We start from the raw sequence: 25,544 nt of genomic DNA, 5'->3' as shown, positions 1-25,544 counted from the left end.
ACTTAGAGGATAAGTAGAAATCTGTAATTGTAACTTTATACCTAAATCCAGTTTATAGTTTATACAATAAATACAAATAGTAATAACAATTAATTAATACAAAATACTAGGTTGTCGTTGCTCCTTAGTTGCTGCCTCCGCTTATCTGTGTTGTTAAAACTTCTTTGGTAAGCTGATGGCAACGCTTTTTACTTCCAAATAAGGGTTGACGCAATCTAATCCACTGAAATTAAATTTTATTTTAAACATGAAAAAAAGAAACTGTTGCAAATCTTGGCACTTCTACGGTTGAGGTGAAAAAGCAGAATAAGGCTAGATTTACACACTAAACGCACGTAGGAAATGTATGAACTTGCACTTAAAGGTGACAGTCCATTTCCAACGACAGCTGCATTACTGTTCATTTTACTATGGAAATTGACAATGACAGCAACGCGTTCAGTACCGGTAGTGCAGCTGCGGTTAGAAACGGAATGTTACCATTACACTAATCAATGTGTAAATTGACGACCGATCTGGCTTAGTGGGTAGTGACCCTGCCTGTGAAGCCGATGGTCCTGGGTTCGAATCCCGGTAAGGGCATTTACTTGCGTGATGAGCACAGATATTTGTGCTAAGTCATGGATGTTTTCTATGTATTTAAGTATTTGTATATAATATTTATCGTTGTCTGAGTAGGTACCCAACACAAGCCTTCTTGAGCTTACCGTGGGACTTAGTCAATTTGTGTAGGAATGTCCTTATAATATTTATATGTTATTTATTTTACATACATACTGAAAGGAACTCCACTTACCCCTCACGACCGAAACCCGAGTCCTTGTAACCGCCAAACGGCGCTTGTGGACCCGAGATCAAGTATCCATTCACCCTGAAAAGTGAGCCATTTTTGAATCATTCATAAATTATATCAAAGGCAAAACCCGACGACACGGACGGCAGGAAACATAATCCCTTTGCTTCTTACATGAATATTCGTTTAAAAGGTTTAGATAACAACATTCTTGCATATTTTAATGGTGACGTTTACCGCGCGTTTGCGTTTACTTAATTATTAAAAGTAAAAAGTCTTATTTCGTTTCTTTAACTTAGTCTTAATGCAAATCTGTAGGTATCTATTTTATATCTGACATTAAGAAAAGTCACTCCTATATAGGACAATCTCCTATATGGACATATGGACATGTTATAAAATATTTGCCTCATCCAACGTTTCAGCTGTGTGGTTACGAATGATAGCCTTAAGGATGACTCACACTAGACCGGGCCGTGCCCGGGCCGAGGCGTCCGACATGTCATTTTCTATAACAGTTGATCGGTGATCACATGGTGCTTTCCATAGAAAACGAAGCTCCGAAAGCTCCGGCCCGGCACGTGAGTCATCTTTTATAATCACTAACCCCCTTATTCATAAACGTTTACTAAAGTTAACAAGCCGATAATAATCGTTTGTCCCTTTCCGACGTAACGGTATGATGAAAAGGGACAAACGATTATTAGGTATCAGCTTGTTAACTTTAATGAAAATGAAAATGAAAAATGAAAAATGTTTATTGTGTTAAACAGTACAATTTGAATACAATTACACTTGAGTCCTCCTTGTAAGTATATGTATACCTGTATTAGGAGAACCCGCTCTGTATTAATGTTTGTATAGGTACATAATTTTAATTCAGTTAGTTATGCTATATTTTGATTAATTATTAAATATATTTATTGTTGTTTAATATCATCTATACGATAGTGTGTGTATTTGTGGGGATGTGTGGGTTGTGTGTTTGTGTATGTTTGTGTGTATGTGTGTGTGTGTGTATGTGTGTGTGTGTGCTTCAATTTATAATTAATTCAGTTTCATTATAATTAAGGGATAGGTACTAACCATCTTTTTAAAGTCATTTTACATTTAGATTAGTGGTAAGTGATAAATTGATAGTTTATTGTTTATAGTGTTATACAAGTGAGCAGATTGTGCCGTGTTTTGTCTTTTGGCAAACGAAGATCTTACATATGCGGGGACAGCAATATGCTTTCGCCGACGGAATGAAAGTTGTGGTTGGTATGTAAGTGTTTTATGTATTTTTAAGATAGAATTTAGGATGTATAGTTTTCTAACAGTGAGTTTATTCGAGAGTTTATACAGTTCATAAGTTGGAAATCGGTATGGTTTGGAGTACATGACTTTAACTTTAGTAAACGTTTATGAATAAGGGGGTAAATATGTGCATTGTGCACAAGACGCAGGAGTTTAAGGTCTTATACTCGTATGTTCTATACTTCTAACCTCCTAAGGTACGTAATGCTACGTATGGCTGGGATACAAATGAAAAATACAATATTTGCCACAGAAATTTGAACCTTTAGTGTAGGAAATAGAGTTGATTTTGCGTTGTTCAAAAACTGAACGAAACAAAGAAAAAGCAACTCTGTTCCAATCGAATATGATTTAAATTTCATTGAACTGTATAAGTACTATAGGTAGGACCTTGGGCCTTGGGAGGCTAAAATAAAAAGGAGCTTACCAGACATTGCCAGCTTCCACATGCCTGGCGAACTGCAACGCGTTATTGAGGTTGTTCGTGAAGATGCCTGCAGCGAGCCCGTAGCTGGTGTTGTTGGCGCGGTCGATTACCTCCTCCAGCGTGTCGAACTTTAGGATGCTCTGAACAGGTCCGAATATCTACAAACAAATAAGTGGTCAAATTTTATGCATGGGTATATCGATATCCTTTAGCCGCCCAGAGACCTATAAAAAGGTCTCCTGTTCCATTCTAATTTGAACCTTATTTTTGACAAATCAAAATTGCATTTTTCTTGGCAAGTTTTGACGTCTGGTCAGGGAACAATTGGCGGATGCATAGTGCATATATCCAAACATGGGGAAGGTCATTACGCGAGGTCGGTATCAAGATATAAACTTCTTTCGGCTCAAAGGATAATAATACCTACTATCTAAGGCTGAGAAAGGGCTCTTGAAGGCAACAGCTCCCTCTTAAGACAGAAGGTATAGTTAAGACATAGGTATAGAGTATAATCAAATAGAAATTAGGGTAATCGCATTCGAGAATCTCGATTTCTCATTGAGATTACAGTAGAAAATTTGAAGAATAAGAGTGACATTCCATTTCCAACTGCAGCTGCAATACTGTTCATTTTACTATGGAAATTGACAATGACAGCGACGCGTTTCCATAGTAAAATGAACAGTATTGCAGCAGTACAGTTGGAAATGAAATGTCACTTTTACGCTTACCTCCTCTTTGGCAATAGCCATGTCATCTTTGACGTCAGCGAAGACGGTGGGCTCGACATAAAAGCCAGATGTGCCGACACGTTTCCCGCCAGTCAACAGTTTCGCACCCTCTTTTTTACCCTTTTCGATGTAGCCAAGCACTTTGTTCATCATCTCACCGTCAACCTGGACATGAAAATATTGGGTGAATATTAAATACATAATTGATTATTAATACAATATAGATAAATTATGCTCTGTAGCATTCTTTTCTCCACTTTTTTTGCATACTTGCATACGCCTCAGCAGAAAGATTAAAATAAACATGACAACAAAGTCACACTACAGTAAAAATGTGACGTTTACTGCATTGTACGTTGTATGGAGTGAAGGTGACAGTCCATTTCCAACGACAGCTGCACTACCGTTCATTTCACTATGGAAATTTACAATAACACCGACGCGTTTAGTTGGTACTAAACGCGTCGGTGTAAAGGTGACAGTCCATTTCCAACGACAGCTGCACTGTTCATTTTACCAAAAAGAATAGATAGTATAGAGGGGTCCTGTCAAAGTAAATTTTGTAGTCACGGTACATTTACTGCCATCTATCGACACACGATTAAAACTTAAAATAAAATTGAAAATGTATAAATGAATTAAAATATGTTTACGGATATATGATTATTAATTTTTATTGTTCCACAATGACCCATGTTCTTTCACTGATACGTGTTAAAATTGTTAAATATCAAACGGTGTCGCCAACGCCATCTAAACGACAATAGGCCAAAGGTATATGGCGCCATCTATTCGACAGTGACTTTTGCTTGACATCCGAGGCACGTTTTTTTCTTAGACTTTATTTATCTTATACGGAGTTATATATATCTCTGATTTTACTATGGAAATTGACAATGACAGCGACGCGTTCAGTACCGGTAGTGCAGCTGCGGTTAGAAATGGAATGTCCCCATTATTGACGTGATTGTTACCTACCAAATCTTTTAACTTTACATACCTACATATTACTACATAAGGCGTGTAAAAATATATAAATGTGAATGAATATGATAAATACCTGTGGCCCTTGATCTACGGCAGTATCGGCCGGGTTTCCAACCTTCCGGTTTTTGGCAAACTCCACTGCCTTTTCAACGAACTTGTCATAGATACCAGATTGGACGTACAGGCGTGACGCGGCCACACAGATCTGGCATTGATGGATAAACACACCGTACGCTGCAGTTGGTACCGCTACATTCACTAAAATAATATAATTAATTTTTAAACATGGCTTTTATTTTAATCTAAGAAATGAAAATTTAATCAGTTTTTAACGTCCTATTGAGTTTAAATTTGACATTAAGTATCTATAAAAAAATATCAGTGACAATTTGTTATTATGGTCGTATGATACTTGATTACAATCAGCTCTGAACAATTCCATGATTATTTAAGTGATATTAATATTATATCACAACCTTCGTTTCGTGCTGGTTTCGTGGTTGCTAATACGAGAAAATGCTATTTTGTCACATTTTGGTGTGCAATAAAATCTAGTAGTAACAAGTCAACTGCTTGAGTTATTAATTTTCCACTCTTATCTATCGAAGCCCCTGCTTTGTAGATCTTATACAGACGTGACTGCAGCAGCAGCATAAGCATGATGCTGCTGCTGTGGTTTGGCAGAAGAATGTAATGTATCTAGATGTAAGTAAGCTTGTGAATAAACGCTTTATTCATTTTTTATTTTTTTGCCGAATATTTTAAAAAGGTAAAAAAAACTCACGATCAGCGTCATTCATGATTATGAGCGGGCTCTTGCCGCCAAGTTCAAGGGTAACCCGCTTCAGGTTGACTTTACCAGCAGCTTGCTGAATTAGCTTTCCAACCTGAAATTTTTAATTTAGACTTATTAAGTCACGATTTTGTATAAACTTTTATCTTAACGGGATAACGTTCGTTTTCGATTGAAGATGAAAAAAAGCGAATTTTTAAATATCCTTGTTTCGAAGCACTGAGCGTTACGGCGCCTGATAAAAAAATGCTAGCAAGAAGCCATTTGACGGTAGGTGAAAACGTTACATGATCAAATAATGTAGGTTAAAGTCAGGTCAGTGACAGACCCAGGTGGTTTTATATTTTTATTATTTATTTATTTAGAAATTTAATTCAGGCAACAAGGCCCATATTACAAATACCTTACAGACTAACATACATAACATATTTGGTTGGTTAGTCAATAAATGTTATAACTACCCGAAAATGTACAAATTAGTTACTTTTATTCGTTCTATTTAAATAGCAGTGGCGGCGCGTCCATAAAAGCCGATTCCCACCGGCTTGCCTGTTTTTGGACGTTTGAGCAGAGTTGTAAAGGAAATATAAGCCAATGGAAAAATAAGGAAATGTAAGCCAAATTAGCCCCGGCTTGCCTATGGATATATTTGCCGCGCCGCCACTGGTACCTATAGACCGACCGCTTAAGGCACTGGTCCCACCGCGAGCTAGTAACCTATGAGCTATCGGCTATAAACACGAACAAAAGATAAGCACTCCCGTGTAAATAAAAGAGACACGGCGATATTTATAGTTACTCGCCCAGCGGTGAGCTATAAATATCGCCGTGTCTCTTTTATTTACACGGGAGTGCTTATCTTTTGTTCGTGTTTATAGCCGATAGCTCATAGCTTACTAGCTCGCGGTGGGACCAGTGCCTAAATGAGTCCTCGCCTGCGCGGTACGGGGGCGACGGGGTAGGACGACTAAGGGCGGCGGGGAAGTTGCGGGCGCCGTACGCTATAAAGATACAGAGTACACGTACCTCAACAGAGCCTGTGAAAGAAATTTTCGCAACGTCTGGGTGATGTGTGAGCGCAGTACCCGCGCCGGGGCCGAAGCCATTAACCACGTTCACCACGCCTGCGGGCACGCCGGCCTCCTTCAACAGAGCCGCCAGAGCGAGCGCGGTCAGTGGGGTCTGCTCAGCGGGCTTTAGGATAGGCTAAAGGATTCAAGAACAATAATCGGTTCTATCTTGGGTAAACGATCTATTCAAAATTGGACTAAAATCAGTGGGGGAGACACTCCTCACTTCGGTCTAACTCGGCTCCGTTCGGCTCAGCATTGCTCCGAGCAATTAGGGTTGGCACCACTTGACTTCCTTTTGCATGCACAACCACAGATAAGATAATCACTTGAATTCTGACAACCCTAAATAGCCGAAAGGGATAGTACCATATATTAGAAAGGGATAGCATGATTCGACCCTGAACCACTGTCAAACTTCGGGTTTGTAGGAAGTTTCCTTTCTGTACAATCTATGGTTACGCTCAAAGCTCTTTTGTCGCTTAGCACCGCCTTGATGGTCAATATGGTCATGTCCAACATAGGGTGGTTATTCCACCTATCCAATTTCATTGTCCAATGTGTATTACGTCTCACATTTTGCTTTAATGAGAGAGTGTGACGCACTGATATTGGACCAGGTGGAATACCATCCACAGATTGAAGAAACGAAATAGTGTTATTGAGTTTAACATACCTGCAGCCAAAGCAGTTACTACTTTGTTAATAAACATCAAAATGGGGACATTCCATGGCAGGATCAATCCACATACACCAACAGGTTGTTTCAAAGTGAACGAGAAATTGTCACCATCTGAAATTTATAAGCAGTACAATCTATATCATCACATGTTTATGACAACAATAAAAACAATCATACATGCATAAGAAAGTGCGTATCGAAATGTTTAAGTCTTTCAATGCGCAATGTCTTATGTCTAAGCGCCACTTGCACCATCCTACTAATCGGGGGTTAACCGGTTATACCTTGAGGTGCCCGGAGTTACCATGGTTACCAGTACAATTTGACACTAGGTTAACGGTTTAACTGGTTAACCCCGGCTTAGTGAGATGGTGCAAGTGGCCTTAAGTGTTTTAGATTGCTACAATAAACAAATGAGCTCTAAAAACTTTACAAAAGAATATGAGGAAGGAAATTCCATTTTCAGGATAAAATGAGTCCATTGTAGAAATAGTTAATACATACCTAGAGGAATAGTGTCGCCTTGAATTTTATCAGCTAAACTAGCAAGATAACGAATGGTCTGCACGCCCTTTTCCGACAAGTGGAGGGCCATGTTAATGACCATGCCATTATTATAAGACTCCAGCTCGCCGAGATACTTGAAGTCGCGTTGTATGAGATCTGCGAACTTGTTGAGCAGTCGGCCGCGATCCGAGGCGTCTAGCAATCGCCATTCTGAGTTACGGTGGAACGCTGCCTTTGCTGCACTCACTGCCAAATCTACATCAGCCTGTAAAAAACATTTGACACTCGCTGACTGTCCTTCTTGGCAAATCATTTAATCCGCTACCTACTTGTACATAAATTCGATTCTAACCGATCTAATGGCTCCTCAACACCGGCCACTCCAAGGGACGCAGCTATGAGATAGCAATATCACTTGCTCCCTCTAACGCATAAATGCGTCCCTTGGAGTGGCCGGCGTTGGCCCATCGTGTAGAGGAGCCATAAACCAAAGGGAGAAGCCATACTCTGTATCTTTAGGTATAAAAAATCTACCCTCAAATGGGTCCTTAAGCCAGTTGAGGGTAGATGAAAACTTTACATTACATGATCAAATAATGTACGTTAATAAAGTCAGATCGTACAGTGACTGGTCCAGGCGGTTTTGTATTTGGTCGGTTAACCAATAAATGTTATAACTACCCGAAAATTTACAAATTGTTTGTTTACTTTTATTTAATTATTTATCCATCTAAGGTCGTTTCTCAAAAAGTTGGCACCGCCAGGTTAACGTTAACGTTTTTCAAAAATTTTGCATTTTCGCATTTTTTTTTATTGGGATCGTTAAAAGGCAACTTTAACTATTAGAAAATGTGGAAGGGAAGCAATTCCTTCAATTAGTTTAGGAGATATAGGCGTTTGAAATTCAGGTTAATGATATCAAGGACAGGTGAAAGATATTTTGTCTCCAGGTTATCGATAGTAGAAGCAGGTTATCGAGAAATAAGTACAAATTCCAATGAAAATATTGACAGGTTATCGAGAGGCGTCATTAACCTGTGTCCGTTGCCGTTAACCTGGTTTCTTGTCATCGTTCACCTGTAATGAGTGTCATCCACCTGTCCACCACATCATTTTCAATGCCTTCTAAAAATAATCGAAAAATGTGTCATCTTCTGTAAAAAGGGACCTTATTGTCCACCATGATGATTAAAATTTTGGATTCTGACCCACCTCACCTTCGATTCGATTCCCAATTTAACAACAAGTTTCTGTGAATAAGTAAACATACAATCTTACTGTCTATTCACCCTGGCAGTACCTAGTGGAACTCAGGTTTGGTGCAACATAGGCACATGCAGTTTTGGTCATCCAACTCGTCTTGGTGAGCACTTGGGAGAGCAGAACTCAAGATAGAGCTGATGCTGGACCATCGCAGTACCTAGTGGAACTCAGGTTTGATGCAACATAGACACACGCTGTTTTGGTCATTCGACACGTCTTCATGAGGACTTGGGAGGGTAGTACCCAAGATAGAGCTGATGCCGAACCCTCGCAGTACCTAGTGGAACTCAGGTTTGGTGCAACATAGACTCACGCTGTTTTGGTCATTCGACACGTCTTGATGAGGACTTGGGAGGGCAGTACCCAAGATACTGCTGATGCTGAACCCTCGCAGCACCTAGTGGAACTCAGGTTTGGTGCAACATAGACACACGCTGTTTTGGTCATTCGACACGTTTTGATGAGGACTTGGGAGGGCAGTACCCAAGATCGAGCTGATGCTGAACCCTCGCAGCACCTAGTGGAACTCAGGTTTGGTGCAACATACACACACGCTGTTTTGGTCATCCAACACGTCTTGATGAGCACTTGGAAGAGCAGTACCCAAGATAGAGCTGATGCTGAACCCTCGCAGTAACTAGTGGAACTCAGGTTTGGTGCAACATAGACACACGCTGTTTTGGTCATTCGACACGTTTTGATGAGGACTTGGGAGGGCAGTACCCAAGATAGAGCTGATGCTGAACCCTCGCAGCACCTAGTGGAACTCAAGTTTGGTGCAACATAGACACATGCTGTTTTGGTCATCCAACACGTCTTGATGAGCACTTGGAAGAGCAGTACCCAAGATAGAGCTGATGCTGAACCCTCGCAGCACCTAGTGGAACTCAGGTTTGGTGCAACATAGACACACACTGTTTTGGTCATCCAACACGTCTTGATGAGCACTTGAGAGAGCAGTACCCCAGATAGAGCTGATGCTGAACCCTCGCAGTACCTAGTGGAACTCAGTTTTGGTGCAACATAGACACACGCTGTTCTGGTCATTCGACACGTCTTGATGAGGACTTGGGAGGGCAGTACCCAAGATACAGCTGATGCTGAACCCTCGCAGTACCTAGTGGAACTCAGGTTTGGTGCAACATAGACACACGCTGTTTTGGTCATTCGACACGTCTTGATGAGGACTTGGGAGAGCAGTACCCAAGATAGAGCTGATGCTGAACCCGCGCAGCACCTAGTGGAACTCAGGTTTGGTGCAACAGAGACACACGCTGTTTTGGTCATTCAACACGTCTTGATGAACACTTGGAAAAGTGGTTACTAAGATAGAGCTGATGCTGAACCTTCGCAGTACCTAGTGGAACTCAGGTTTGGTGCAACATAGACACAAGCTGTTTTGGTCATTCGACACGTCTTGATGAGGACTTGAGAAAGCAGTACCCAAGATAGAGCTGATGATGAACCCTCGCAGTACCTACTGGAACTCAGGTTTGATGCAACATAGACACATGCTGTTTTGGTCATTCGACACGTCTTGATGAGCACTTGGGAAAGCAGTACCCAAGATAGAGCTGATGATGAACCCTCGCAGTACCTAGTGGAACTCAGGTTTGGTGCAACATAGACACACGCTGTTTTGGTCATCCAACACGTCTTGATGAACACTTGGAAAAGTGGTTACTAAGATAGAGCTGATGCTGAACCCTCGCAGTACCTAGTGGAACTCAGGTTTGGTGCAACATAGACACACGCTGTTTTGGTCATTCGACACGTCTTGATGAGCACTTGGGAAAGCAGTACCCAAGATAGAGCTGATGCTGAACCCTCGCAGTACCTACTGGAACTCAGGTTTGATGCAACATAGACACATGCTGTTTTGGTCATTCGACACGTCTTGATGAGCACTTGGGAGCGCAGTACCCAAGATAGAGCTGATGTTGAACCCTCGCAGTACCTAGTGGAACTCAGGTTTGGTGCAAGGTCAGGTCAGGTTAGGTCCGGGTTCAGGTTCAGATAAGAGCCGGGATCCAGGTCCAGGTCCGACTCCGGGTTTGAGTCTAGGTCCGGGTCCGAGTAACAGTCCGGGTCCGAGTCCGGGCCCGAGTCTGGGTCCGGGTCCCAGCCCCAGTCCCAATCCAAGTCAAAATCTAAATCGCCAAACGTGTACTATGCATCATTGAAGAGTTCTGTTCTAATCATCATCAGCAGTTCCACTTCATCAAATGCGACAGTTTTTAATGAAAATGCTTGATTTTCTGATGTAAATCCAAAAGTCACTATACGCATGCCTTTAAGGTTTGAGGAGTTCCCTCGATTCCTCATGGATCCCATCATCAGAACTCGAGATTGACAAAAATGCAGCTTATAAACTTATCTTGCTTAACAAACATAACGAAGAGGACAAATCGCCAAACGTGAACTATGCATCGTTGAAGAGTTCCGTTCTGATCTTCATCAGCAGTTCCACTTCATCCAATGTCACTTTTGTGAATGTATATGCTTGATTTGTAAATAAAAACACAAAAATCACTATATGTATGCCTTTAAGATTTGAGGAGTTCCCTCGATTCCTCATGGATCCCATCATCAGAACTCGAGATTGACAAAAATGCAGCTTATAAACTTATCTTGCTTAACAAACATAACGAAGAGGACAAATCGCCAAACGTGAACTATGCATCGTTGAAGAGTTCCGTTCTGATCTTCATCAGCAGTTCCACTTCATCCAATGTCACTTTTGTGAATGTATATGCTTGATTTGTAAATAAAAACACAAAAATCACTATATGTATGCCATTAAGATTTGAGGAGTTCCCTCGATTCTTCATAGATCCCATCATCAGAACTGGGTTTTGACAAGAACGGGACTAATCTGCATATACTTATACTTTTTACAAAACATTTTAATATATGTCTAAAACTAAAAACCCTCATAAGGTACCTTTTCCCGTGGGACGTCACAAATCTAGTTTGAGTATATGTAACGTGGATTTTAAATAATTATCGATCACCTGTCATATGGCAGGTGAAGGACGCTTCGTTCACCTGCCATTGCATCATTCACCTGACTTTTTTGGACAGGTTAACAAGACTTAAGACAAAAGTACAAAAATTTCAATAATATGCAGCTTTAACAGACAGGATAGTTTATATTCCTAAATTAACACACAAAAGCGATATAACCGCTATATAATTATATAGTTACGAGTATTAGTTGTGGTATCAGTGACATTAACCTGCCGCAAAATCTCATCCACCTGGCAGTTTTAGCCAGGTGGACGATATGCAGGTGATGGGGAAAATGGCAGTTATATCGCGAATACACAAAATGTATTAGCTTGATGAACTCCATACTTCGGCATATAAAACTAAACTATTCTTTACGTTACATATCTTGATAGTAATGCGATAGGTTACATAATTAGCAAGATATCGACTCCAGGATAAAGAGTACTTACCCATTACAAACTCCAATTTCCGATACTTTGTCGTTTGTGTTTTATTTGCGAAGCACAATAACCACGTCTTCGTCCTACCAGGTGATAGCTGATGAGTGACGGCTTCAGCTCGTATGGAGTGAGACGGGAAAGGTGCGGTGGGGGTTATACAATCGTCGTGAATGTGACGCGCCAGGTGACTGTTAAGAATTGCCTTGTAAGTAAGTAAGTAAGTAAGCTCTTTATTTGCATTAAATGTGGTAACAAAAGGTCTAAAATATTATAGTTGAAAAAGCATCACACATTTAGCTGAATTGCAGCATGCAAAATGTACACCTATATCTAAAGTCTCTTACAAGTCTTACAACATGCAACATGCAAACAATCTTATATACAATTAAGAGTTGAGAGCAAAAGAAAATTAATTTTAATCATTAATAATTTGGCTATTTTGAAATCTAAATTTATATGAATTGTAAAAATAAGGCAATAATTAATACTAAATGTCAGAATACGTAATAAATATGTCAATTTCTATAAATTGTTATTATTAAAGAAATCATTTAATGAATAGTAACATTCTTCAATTAGCCATGTCTTAAGATTTGTATAAAATTTATGTCCAACTAAACTAGTAATAGATTTCGGCACTGCATTATAAATTTTGCTTAACATATAATAGGCATTCTTTTTAAATAGGCTCAAATTTGCTATTGGCATGTTCAAAGGTTTTTGTGTAATTATTCGCTTATTATTATTGTCTTTAATTAGAAATAGATCCATGTGTTTTTTTACAAAGGTACATGCCTCCAGGATGTATAAACATGTGAGCGTTAGAATCCTTTGTTGTCTAAATATAGGTCTACATGAGTCTAAAGGTTTTAAACCGAATATCGCTCGTATGCAGCGCTTTTGAGCTATGAAAACCTTCGATATGTCATATGAGTTACCCCACAATACAATTCCATATCTGAGAGCAGAACACACGTATCCGTAATATACTGACAGGGCAGTTTTATGTGATGTTACAAGTCTAATTTTTTTTATTGCAAATACAAATTTATTAATTTTGTTGCAGACTGCCTGAGCTTGCTCTTTCCATTCACAGTGCTCGTCCACATAAAGACCCAAGAAGTTTTGACACTCTACTTTCTCTATTGGTTTCCCATTACATTTTATATTAAGCTTCAGATCTTTTCCCTGCCTAGTACGAAAGTAAACATATTTGGTTTTATCAGTATTTATAGTAAGGTTATTTCTTGTTAGCCATTCTACAGTTTCGTCTAAAACGTTATTCACTATATCATTATAATTTCCTACATTTTGACTTTCTACTACGATGGTTGTGTCATCGGCAAACATAACTGTAGGATGTTGGACTGCACGAGGTAGATCATTTATGTAAATAATAAACAATAGGGGTCCTAAAATACTGCCCTGTGGTACTCCGACATTATTTTCTCTGTCTGAAGAAACAAAATTCTCCATAGTATTTGTTACTTCATTTAATTTGGTTATTTGTGTGACCTGTACACGATTAGACAAGTAACACTTTATCCAATTTTCCGCAGGACCCCGAACACCATAGCAATTTAACTTTTTTAACAGTACATTGTGATCTACAAAATCAAATGCCTTGCTCATATCCAAAAAAAGAGCAACAGTTGGCATTTTATTATTAATATTATTTATAACTCTTTTATGTAAAGTAAAGGCGGCTAGGGCTGTAGATTTATTTGGTCTAAAACCATTCTGTTCTATCGCTTATATTTTATTTTTATCTAAAAACTTTTGTAATCGAGCATAGAAAACTTTTTCAAATATCTTAGATATGACAGGTATCAACGTGACAGGTCTATAATTACCCATGTCCGTTTTTGTTCCTTTTTTATGAAGTGGTTTCACAACAGAGAATTTTAATTTGCTCGGAAATACGCCTTGCTCCAAAGATAAATTTATAATGTGACATAACGGTACCATCAAATGACTAGCTACATTTTTTAAGGCTTTCGTATTTATTTTATCATAACCAACGGAACTGGTATTGCGTAATGACATTATTATTTTGAATACCTCCTGAGGGGTTGTGGGTTCTAAAAACATGCTATTTACACTGTTAGTTATAAGATCACATACATTCTGATTCGTCGCATTCTTTCTATTAGTAATATTATTGTCAATATTTGTTAAATCTATAAAATAATTATTGAATGCATTGGCAATGTCAGTTCCATTTCGAATTAAATTTGCATTAAATGAGATCTTATCAATTTGTGGTGAAATCTTAGAATTACCTATATTTTTATTTACAACATTCCATGTCGCCTTACATTTATTTTGCGCTTGCCTTATGTACTGTACATTACAATTTTTCTGAAGTTCAAACAAGCATTTTCTTAATATTTTAGAATAATTATTGTAGTATAGTTTTTTGCCTTCAGTTTTGCTCTTGTAATATTTATATCTAAGCGTTCGTTTGGTTTTACAACTTTTTTTTATTCCTCTTGTAATCCATGACATCTTATTTACCTTTTTGTATCGTTTTACTCTATATTCAGGAAAACATTGTTCAAACAACAGTACTAGTAAATCATGAAATGTATTGAATGCTTCATTCGTATCATTTTCAATTAAAACTTCATTAAAACTAAGGCTATGAATGTAATTTATAAATTTGTTCATGTTATCGTCGCTAAAGTCACGTTTTATTATGTACCATGTCTTAACAATGAAATCCTTATTCGTGTTTATAGCAACAGATTGAGCAGTGTCGTGATCCGACAGACCAAGTCGATGTATTTTGCCTACAGCACTTTTGAAATTACTAACTATATTATCAATGCAGGTATGTTGCCTTGTAGCTTCATTAATATGAGGCATTAAGTTATGATTCGTGAATACTTCACACAACTGAATTTTCTTTTTTGAGTCGGATAAGAAGTCAACATTAAAGTCACCAGCTATAATTAAACTGTAATTCCGGTTTTCTAACTTATTAAGAAGTACTTCAAGCTGTTTCAGACCTATTAGAAAATCTGAGTTAGGAGTTCTGTACAAACAAATAATTCTCGTTTTTATAGATTTAACAGTAATACCGCAAACTTCAAAGTCTTTCTCTATTGCCAAGTCCTTAAGCATATCTAACGGTTCACATTCAATACTATCCCTGCAAAGTATACATGTTCCTCCTCTACGCGCATTTTGTCTAGAAAAATTAGCCACAAGGTTATAACCAGGAATATTGAGATAATTTTCTTCCCCTTTAATTATGAATGTTTCAGTCAAACAAATTACATCAACAGGCGAGTTACTTTCTTCCAATTCCCGAATAGCTACTTCTAGTTCACTCGATTTGTTTAACACTCCTGCTATATTCTGGTGTAAAACGCGAAATTGTACATTCCTATTCTTCACGAAAAAACCCTTCTTCTTTATCTTCTCCACTCAAGACCTGATCGTTGCTGGTAGTCGTCGGATTACCTTTGTCATCTTCGTTATGTGTATCGCTCCTATTATTAAATTCTTCATTATTCCATTTTATGTCTTCAATGGTTTCCTTTAATTTCATGCATATATTTTTAATTCCCAAGTTATTAATGTCCCCTGAGTGTCTCCTAAACATATCGTAGTCATATGACAGATTCTTATTTGAGTCCAAGAGATAAGCATATTCATACGTGTGTATATCTCGCCAAAGCATGTTATTAAAAGTCTCGACTCTCCAGTTAAAAAGATTTGCACCGTTCCGACATTTGTATGTTGGCGCGCATATAATGAAGTTTGTATGATGTAGCCCTTGCAGTGATTCCCTTATTATGGAAATTAAGGTATAGAAGTTAGTGGTATATTTAAAGTCTTCTTCTCCAATGAAAATAATGCAGTAATCACCTTTTGTTAAGTCACTTGTTTTTAAATGGATGTCTTTTAAGATTTCCTTAATTCCTGCATTAGGTGACAAATAATGACATAGCTGCGAGTCTTCTGCAAAGCAAGTCACAGCAATTTTTCGAAGATCATTCTTTTTATTGCTGCTTAATATATTGATCTTATTCTTTTTTGACGTAAGTTTAGGTGAAGGTTTCTCGCTAATCAGAATTCGGTCTTGACTATTGTCAGATTTTCCCCCTAATTTAGCTTTTTTGCCTAAGTTACCTTTATTTGATTGGGTATATTCATTGGAACTGGAACTATCTCTAAAGCATTCTTCTCTTTCATAACCAGTTTTTTCTTGCAAAACAGGGGTTGAATGACCTGTACCTAAATTATTTGGTAACGGGAAAGGAGACGGAATTGATGGTGAAATTATAATCTGTTCATTGGTGTGTGTGTATTTATTTTTTCGCTTTCTACGTGACTTTCTTTGAATTTTGGTTGGTGTTTTTTTATCAAAAATTGTTTTATACGTGTTCATTTTTCTTTGATAATCTTCCATAGTTTTCTTTAGGTCACAGATTTCACCGTTTAGTCTATCAATTTCACTATGTGCACTTAACAGCTGTACGTTCAGTTGGTCGATTTCCCCTTTAAGATTTTTTATGTCAGAGTTATTTTCTTGTCTCATGCTAGGCATGCTGCGAGGTGAATGTGGGCTGTCGTATCTGCTCGGTGAACAATTCAGGTCCTCATCAAGTGTATTGTTTGTTAAATTATCTAGAGAAAAATGCAACGTTGTATTAATATTATTTACCACATCCTTACTACCCGGAGTACCCGATGCCGAACTTTCCTGTTGTTTTTCAACCGGGATGTTAATATTTGGTAACTCAATATTCACGATCTTGTCCTCTTCATTACACTTTTTCTCAGACGATGTTATAAATTCATTTGAGCTAGGAGACGTCATGCCGGCCCGTTGTTTAGGTGATATGATCGGTTTTCTTCGTGTTATATAATTATCTCTTAAAGGAGTCTTCGTGGAGCTCGTAGTCTGAATTGTATTTTCCTGTGTCTCTGTCTCCGGTGTATTATTTTGTATAAGTGATTGAGGGTCTGTTTTTCCTCTATTGCCTAAGCAGGTTCTACATGTCCAATTAGACTTATTCTCCTTAGTCATTAAATTAAATCGTCTCATACTTACAACGGCACAGTCCAAGTCAAATGTATGTTTACAAGTAAAACATTTTAGACATTCCTTTGGTCTGGTAACTATTTTACTGCATTTAATGCATGTCAACGCACCTTTAATGTTCTTATGTAACGACATTTTGCACTATGTTTTGTTTATTATTGTCTAAAATCCTCAAAATAAACCAAAACAAACAAGTTCAATTGTCCCTTTACCACGATATCACAAGTAACACTCCAAAACGATGCCAAAGCGTAGATGTTGTATAGCGATCGATCTCGATACCCGTAACGATCGAGTTCCTTGGTACGGGGGCGACAGTGATACAGCTGTTAGCGTAGCCAAGATGCCAATCGCTTACGCTCCGTAGCGATCGAAATGCAACTGTCACTGTCGCGCTAATATGGAAGAGTGATAGAGAGACATAATGCTTTTCGATGTCGAAGCGATAGCGATTGTAAGCTTGGCTAGGCCGGCTGATTTGAACGCTTATCGGCCGGTCAGCGATGAGTCATACTCGCTGTCCGCCGTACTTTAGACACCGTATTTGTTTCTTCACTTTGCACTATGATATCTTTGTAAGTTCTAAGTCTTTTTTTATTCTGAAAACACTTTTAAGTTCCACTAAATTGTAGCATTGTTCTTGCAAAAACTCAACTCTTAACTCTTAACTAAATAAATTATTTTGTAGTATTAAATACGGAGCCGATGTTAACGTGCCGAGCGCGCGCGGGGGGTTGGACAAACTTTGAAGCCGAATAACTTAAAATATAAGTATAATATTGTTATGCGATAGTAATACTTTAAAACTTAAGGATATATGTTAATAAAATACGGTAATGCCGTTAAATTAAGTTAATATTTTGTGTGGTTTTCATAGCTCGGAACATCAGTACCTCGCGTTGGGACACGGCAGGTTAACGGATAAACGTAGTTACAATATTTTTTTTTGTAATCAATAATTGTTAAATTTTTTTCAAAGTATTAGGCCTCTGTGTAAAAAGTCTCTCTAAATATGTATTAATTTTTTATATATAAAAATTGTACATAACGAAAAAAAAGTTCTAACATAAACCTATTTACAGGTGGCGGTGCCAACTTTTTGAGAAACGACCCTAAAGATACCAGAACTACCGAACCAACTGATTAATAGTGGATGCTTACATTACCAATACATGTAATAAAAAAAATTACCTTATCTCCTTCTGCAACCTTTGCAATGACAGAACCATCGTGAGGAGAATATGTGTCAAAGGTTTTACCGCTTTTGGCATCTACCCACTCGTTGTTGATGAATAACTAAAATAAAAAAATATAAACAAAATTACCATTAATTAGGTATACAAAATTCGAATATCAATCTATGGCAGCAGAATAGCCTAAATTGGAGAAATTAATGTAGGTACATGTTTACAAGTTTACAAGGGTTAATTCGATAGGGCCATACTGACAGACCCCCAATTAATATTGATAATGGGCAATGTTTACAAAAAATGTAATAAGTTGATAATTGTAGGAAATCATCAATCTTTTGCTTCGCGTTACATATACTCGTACATACAAAAAAAGATTATCTATATTGGATGAAATATGTCAGTGGCCAGAACGTTTCGCGGCGAGTGCCTATTTATACTATACCTACTATATAAAGTAGTAGTAAGTAATAGTCCAAAGTCGTCTCATCATCATCATTGACCACATCATCTTTGCAGATGATAGTTGCAGCGACTAAAGAAAGTATTTTGAGGAGGTAGTCTACAGTATACATCGACTGTGATGACTGTATGTATAGACCACAATGGCCGAACGGCACTTCTTGCCGCATCGATCACAGACGTGTCTTGACTCCTGGGGTGTCGTCTAAGACATTTAAATTAGCGGCTGAAAATTTAACCAGTTTTTTTATTATTTTAGGTATTGTAAACTTTCCAGTTCCGCGTACTGTATTGTTCTTTACAAGCTTCTTGTCGTATCTTCAGAGAGAGGTACTATTTCTTGTTACTTCGCTTCATTTTATTCTCGAGTCCTCTTCTATTTAAAATAAAAGTTGCATGGAAATAAAATTACTTATAGTCTGGCAAACCAGTCAGTACCTAAATAAGAACAAAGAAAGCTTATCCCTTTCTTTTGTGTGCTAGTAACAGTATGATTCTTTCTGTCTGTTTGAAATGAGGCAGTCCGTGACCAAACTACCTATATAAACGTTTATCAGGGGGAAAATACCTGTAGGTACTAGAAATATGGTAACATTCCATTTCTACCAGTACTGAACGCGTCGCTGTCATTGTCAATTTCCATAGTATAATAATATTTTTTAAGAAAAAAAATCCGACTTCCATGGGGGCCGATGAAAGATTATTGTATAGACGGTCAAGCAAATCTTGTCAGTAGAAAAAGGCGCGAAATTCAAATTTTCTATTAGATGATATCCCTTCGCGCCTACAATTTTCAAATTTGCCGCCTTTTTCTACTGACAAGATCTGCTTGACCAAGTATTGATGGTACACTATGTAGAAAAGGAGGTAAAACCACCCACTTTTCTACTAGCATTTCGCTTCTGTATAATGGCTCCTCTACAGGATGGGCCAACGCCGGCCACTCCAAGGGACGCAGCCATGCGGTAGAATGAGGTAGCAATATCACTTACTCCCTCTAACGCATAAATGCGTCCCTTGGAGTGGCCGGCGTTGGCCTATCGTGAAGAGGAGCCATGAGGGTCGTAGTTCTAGCCTAACCTAACCCACTCCTCAGATAGCAGTTCGGTTCTGTGCGGATCGCAGTTCGAACCTAATCAAACCCACTTTTCAAGTAGCATTTCGTTTCTGTAAGGCTCGCAGTTCTAACCTAACCTAATCCTTGTTCGGTTCTGTGAGGATCGCAGTTCAAACCTAACCTAACCCACTTAATGGCGCATGCCGTGCGATGTACGGGGGTTTAAGCGGGAGGGGCTAGTAAGATTGGCATCATCGTACTTTATACCTACATTAATTTTATGATAGGTAATCATAGTTGTTTATTTAGTTAAGGTATCATAGTGGTTTTCTGGGTCAAGGTCCGGGGCCGAGTCCGGGTCCGAGTCCGGGTCCGAGTCCGGGTCCGAGTCCGGGTCCGAGTCCGGGTCCGAGTCCGGGTCCGTGTCCGGGTCCGAGACCGGGACCGAGTCCGGTTCCGAGTCCGGGTCCGAATCCGGATCAGAGTCCGGGTCCGAACCGGATCCGGGTCCGAAACGGATCCGGGTATGAGTCCGAGTCCGGGTCCAGTCCAAGTCAAAATCGAAATTCGTAATCACCAAACGTGTACCATGCGTCATTGAAGAGTTCTGTTCTGGTCATCATCAGCAGTTCCACTTCACCAAATGCGACAGTTTTTAATGTAAATGCTTGATTTTATGATGAAAATACAAAAAAATCTATACGTATGCCTTTAATATTTGAGGAGTTCCCTCGATTCCTTATGGATCCCATCATCAAAATTCGAGCTTGACAAAAATGTGGCTTAAAAACTTAACTTGCTTAACGAACATAACGAAAAGGAAAAATCGCCAAACGTGAACTATGCGTCGTTTAAGAGTTCTGTTCTGATCATCATCAGCAGTTCCACTTCATCAAATGCAACAGGTTTTAATGAAAATGCTTGATTTTCTGATGTAAATACAAAAATCTCTATACGCATGCCTTTAAGATTTGAGGAGTTCCCTTGATTCCTCATGGATCCCATCATCAGAACTCGAGCTTGACAAAAATGTGGCTTAAAAACTTAACTTGCTTAACAAACATAACGACGAGGACAAATCGCCAACCGTGAACTATGCGTCGTTGAAGAGTTCTGTTCTGATCATCATCAGCAGTTCCACTTCATCAAATGCAACAGTTTTTAATGAAAATGCTTGATTTTCTGATGTAAATACAAAAATCTCTATACGCATGCCTTTAAGATTTGAGGAGTTCCCTTGATTCCTCATGGATCCCATCATCAGAACTCGAGCTTGACAAAAATGTGGCTTAGAAACTTAACTTGCTTAACAAACATAAGGAAGAGGACAAATCGCCAACCGTGAACTATGCGTCGTTAAAGAGTTCCGTTCTGATCATCATCAGCAGTTCCACTTCATCAAATGTCACTTTTTTGGGTGTATATGCTTGATTTGTTGATAAAAACCCAAAAATCACTATATCTATGCCTTTAAGATTTGAGGAGTTCCCTCGATTCCTCATGGATCCCATCATCAGAACTGGGTTTTGACAAAAACGGGACCAATCTGTATACATATACATTCAATCAAAAAAAGAATTTTTAAAATCGATCTAGTAATGACGGAGATATGGAGTAACAAACATAAAAAAAAATAAAAAAAATAAAATAAAAAAAATAAAAAAAAACATACAACCGAATTGATAACCTCCTTCTTTGAGATTTGGAAGTCGGTTAAAAATTAATGTAAATGAAAGTAGTACAGCTGTCGTTGGAAATGGACTGTCACCTATACTAGAGATCGTCTGAGATCGCCGCAGTAAAACAGGTTAGGCATTCATTTGTTTACAATGCCTCACCTCGATATGACCGCAATTCACAATGATGATTGTTTTTCTTTTTTGTGCCAGTCAAACAGTGGCCTTGCTAACGCGGTAATCATTACTCGTCATTATTATTAAATTTTTAGAAAAATCACTAAAGATAACGTTCTGATAATTTTTATCCGCTTTAGGTAGATACATTTTTTAAACATCAAATAATATATTATTAGGTGCCTATATTGAGCATGGAAGAAATAAAAAAACATCATAAAACTTATTATTTAAGTACAAAAATCTATAGATAAAATAATTGGCCCGTCCGTCAACGAGCAAGGAGTCGAGAAGGCTGGCCGTGTTTTTGAATGACTGAAACAATTTCAAACCACTTTTCTCGAATTTACATGCAATAGGACCCGTTATACATAGGTATCCAGATGTATTAGAGAGAGAGAGAGAGAGAAAGAGTTCTATTTAAGAAAGTTTATCTTTTAATATATGTGTTCAAGTCCATATACTAATGATACACACGATATGCCTCTAATACTTAAATCTTAAAACTTAAATACGCGATTATTAAGTCCCGTTGTGCAATTTAATAATGGTTAATAATGCCTCTAATGCTCATGTAGGTACATCGGCGAGCTGCAAAAAAGCACAACGAGCTGGACGAGCTGGGTATACAACGAACACTATTTATTTTACAGTACATAATTATGGTCCTATTTTCCCGCACTAGTGCGTAAAATAACACTTTTCGTGCGATGTCAAAAGTTTAAATGGCCATATGTACTGTAAAACGTTGTACGATACACGTGCGAATAGGTAATTCGCAACTCGTGTCGATTTAAAACACCCTCTTCGGTCGTGTTTTAATTTATCGCCACTCGTTTCGAATTTCCTCTTTTCCGCACTTGTATCGTAAATAACTATTGTGTAGTTATGTAAGGTAGGTGTATCAATGATAATGATTCCAATCTGACCCTGTTGGTGTAATACACTCGACACAAGACAGTGATCGAAAGTTTCAACCCTCCCCAGCAAAAGTTACCCATTGCCTAACCTCATTATACCTATAGTAAATTTAGCGAACGTCTGGCAGTAAAACGAAATGTTGTATGAAATTACCGCCTCATTTAAAAGGTCTTCAATATAGAATAAAACTAAACTATACCTACTTTCTCAGATTTGAATAGCCTCTTACATTTTAGTACTGCAACATTTGCGTGAATGATGTACATAGATGCGTTTTTGCCTTTTTGCCTCTTTTTGTATACCTACTAGCCTCAACTCACGACTTCTTTAGGTGGCATAAACATCGAATAATCCTTCCTTAGGTGGTGCTCTAAAACATTTTATAGAGCAAGGTATTTACCTAATACATATTTGTTATTCACTTTTGAGGTATGTCTTTAATGGAACTGGTTTTGAAACGTATGTGTAGATACTTGCATACCTATCGTTATTTAGTACATATAAACCAAGTATGTATGTATACTCTCTAGTTTAGTTCAGTTACAGTCAGTCAGTTCTACGAACGTATGGGAGATTGTAAACATGTTTTACATTGCAAACATATTTTATTAATTGCATTTGTGTTCAATTTACCAACACACTGTTATTACTACGAACATTAAGCCTACATAGCATTAGGTATTAGTTGATTGTGTCACAAGAGAACAAAATTACGTACCTACGACGAGGGCGTTGGTACATAGAATCTGAGCGTAATGAGAGATTCAAGTGTTAACGCGCAAGGTGGAAATAATTTTGCTACCATGCGAGTATGACACATACTGTTTTTCACATCATCTATGACGAAATTATTACGTTTCAAAATAGGTATTATTTAGACTAAAACAATAGTATGCTAAATAATCTTGTGTCCTAGAACAGAAAAGTGCCACTTCGATCCTTCCTCGAACTAAAGAAAAGTGCTACTTTGATTCCTCCTAGCAGGGAAGAAAAGGCCTTTTTAAGGATAGGTGACAGACAAAAGATAAGCGCCGAAGTAATGTTCAATTTTGGCACATATTACTAAAAATAAATTGACTAAATCTAAACCTACCTTGGTATATTTAATTTCGGGAGCCATGGTTTCACAGTGCACGCACACTCAAGATAGCTGTAGCGGTACTGACAAAAATGCTCATAAACAACTAAATTATAAGTATCAGCCGCTTCTAACATGTCACGTTAGATAACTATCAAAATAAGGCGCAGATAAAACAACTACCTATGTAAAGCGGAATGTATACTTATTTTTATTTATTAAGCGCATGCGAGTCGAACACGATGGCAAACTAGCGTAAATATGACCACGATATCCTTAATATTGTATGATTATACTTACATTATGCTTTTAATCTTCTTAAAGGTAATGACGAAGGCCAAAAATTCAGGAATGGGGGACTTCTCGGCTTTTGCTCCCAAATGGTATGTATGTGACTCTACACTGAGAGAAAAATCATCACCAGGAATTAAAAAACAGTTCTGTACTGGGGGAAAGAATTAAGTTTTAGTAATAATTATGGACGTTTCACTATTTCTGTAAAGTTTATTTATTTCTACAAACAGCTTAGTAATCCCAAATATAATTTCAACAAACAGATAATAGAAATTGCAAGAACTAATAGAAATTGCAAAAGTCAATTTGTTCCTATTAGTTAACTCTCCTTGTCCCCGGATTAAGTTTATTTTTGTAATTCTAAGTGTATTTTTGTTGTACTTTTCTCTCAGTGTAACAGTCCAGAAGCCTTACCTGTTTTCTAATGGTAGGTACTCTGGAAAACTGGTATAGTTATTTAATTCGCGTAGTTTTTTGTTTCCTTTGGCCTATTTCATAACAAATAACGTCACTTACCGCCGCCAACCTGTTAATATTTTTATGAATAAATCTCGACGCTTATCGATAATATATTTTATCGATGTTTCATTTCGTCAATCATTAGTTTATATAAAAAAAGTTCTAGGGATTAGGGATATTATAACCGATTCATATTGGTTCACTTGACAGTTTGACTCGCGTGACGCCTCTGTTTCGTTATAATATAAAATCTGATAACATGCTCGCTTAGCCGAGCCATAGAAAAATAAGTTAGCGTAGAGTGCTCACTCCATACATAAAACGATACGACGACATACGACGATTAAAACCCATGTATAATAAGTGTTAAGCGAGCTTTGCCAAAACTATTTAATAAGTATTAACTTTTAAGCGAGTTAAATTGAGATCTTATTAATATTTAATACGTTTTACCATTACCTTCCATATAACTTAATATTTATTAACTAAGGAAACTGACGATGGGGATCCCAGAGCTGGCGCGTATTTCTCGCAACGAATCACCCTGGCGGTTCAGCGAGGAAACGCCGCCAGCGTAATGGGTACCATGCCACAGGCGGACCTGCTAGAGGGGTATTCTTTTTATAATTAGGTTTTTATTTTATAGGTAAGTTTCTTTTATTTTAGTATTAATTTTAATTTCTTTGTAGTTTTAGTTTATTTTAATAAGTTATTTTATATTCAATATGTTACATATATGTCTTTGCTATTATGAAATAAAAATAAAAGTTCTAGTTGTATCATAAAAAAAAAAGGAAACTGATGTATTAAGTAAGGAACACTCTAAGCTTATTTATTTCTCTATGGCCGAGCCGAGTGAATCCACGATGACTGGCGTATTAATCTTAACTGTTGGCATGAGTCAGCAATTCCATGTTTTTGTGCAAAAATTTACGTCACATAAAGGAGTAGAATAAAGTGCAAAGGGTAACACTTATTACAATTACAACCATGATACCGAACAATGATTAATTTTATGTTTAACTAAAAATATTATTAAATTGTACAACGGGACTTAATCTCGTATTTAAGTTTTAAGATTTACCTTCGACGTTTCGAGGACGGCGTTGTCCCGTGGTCTCGGAGAAAAAGTAACAAATATTATAATTACAACCACGATATCGCATACTG

The 25,544-nt window shown here is 37.8% G+C and overlaps 1 pseudogene; it reads right to left on the bottom strand.

The window, feature by feature from the left end:
- Positions 1 to 9: 9 nt before the first annotated feature.
- On the bottom strand, positions 10 to 23,756 carry LOC134664483 (aldehyde dehydrogenase 1A1-like; annotated as a pseudogene).
- Positions 23,757 to 25,544: the final 1,788 nt, after the last annotated feature.

This window comes from Cydia fagiglandana, chromosome 5, assembly GCF_963556715.1.
Source record: "Cydia fagiglandana chromosome 5, ilCydFagi1.1, whole genome shotgun sequence".
In the NCBI taxonomy this organism is placed as follows: Eukaryota; Metazoa; Arthropoda; class Insecta; order Lepidoptera; family Tortricidae; genus Cydia; species Cydia fagiglandana.
The sequence above is the reverse complement of the archived record's forward strand: the minus strand, read 5'-3'. Positions and strand labels throughout refer to the sequence as shown.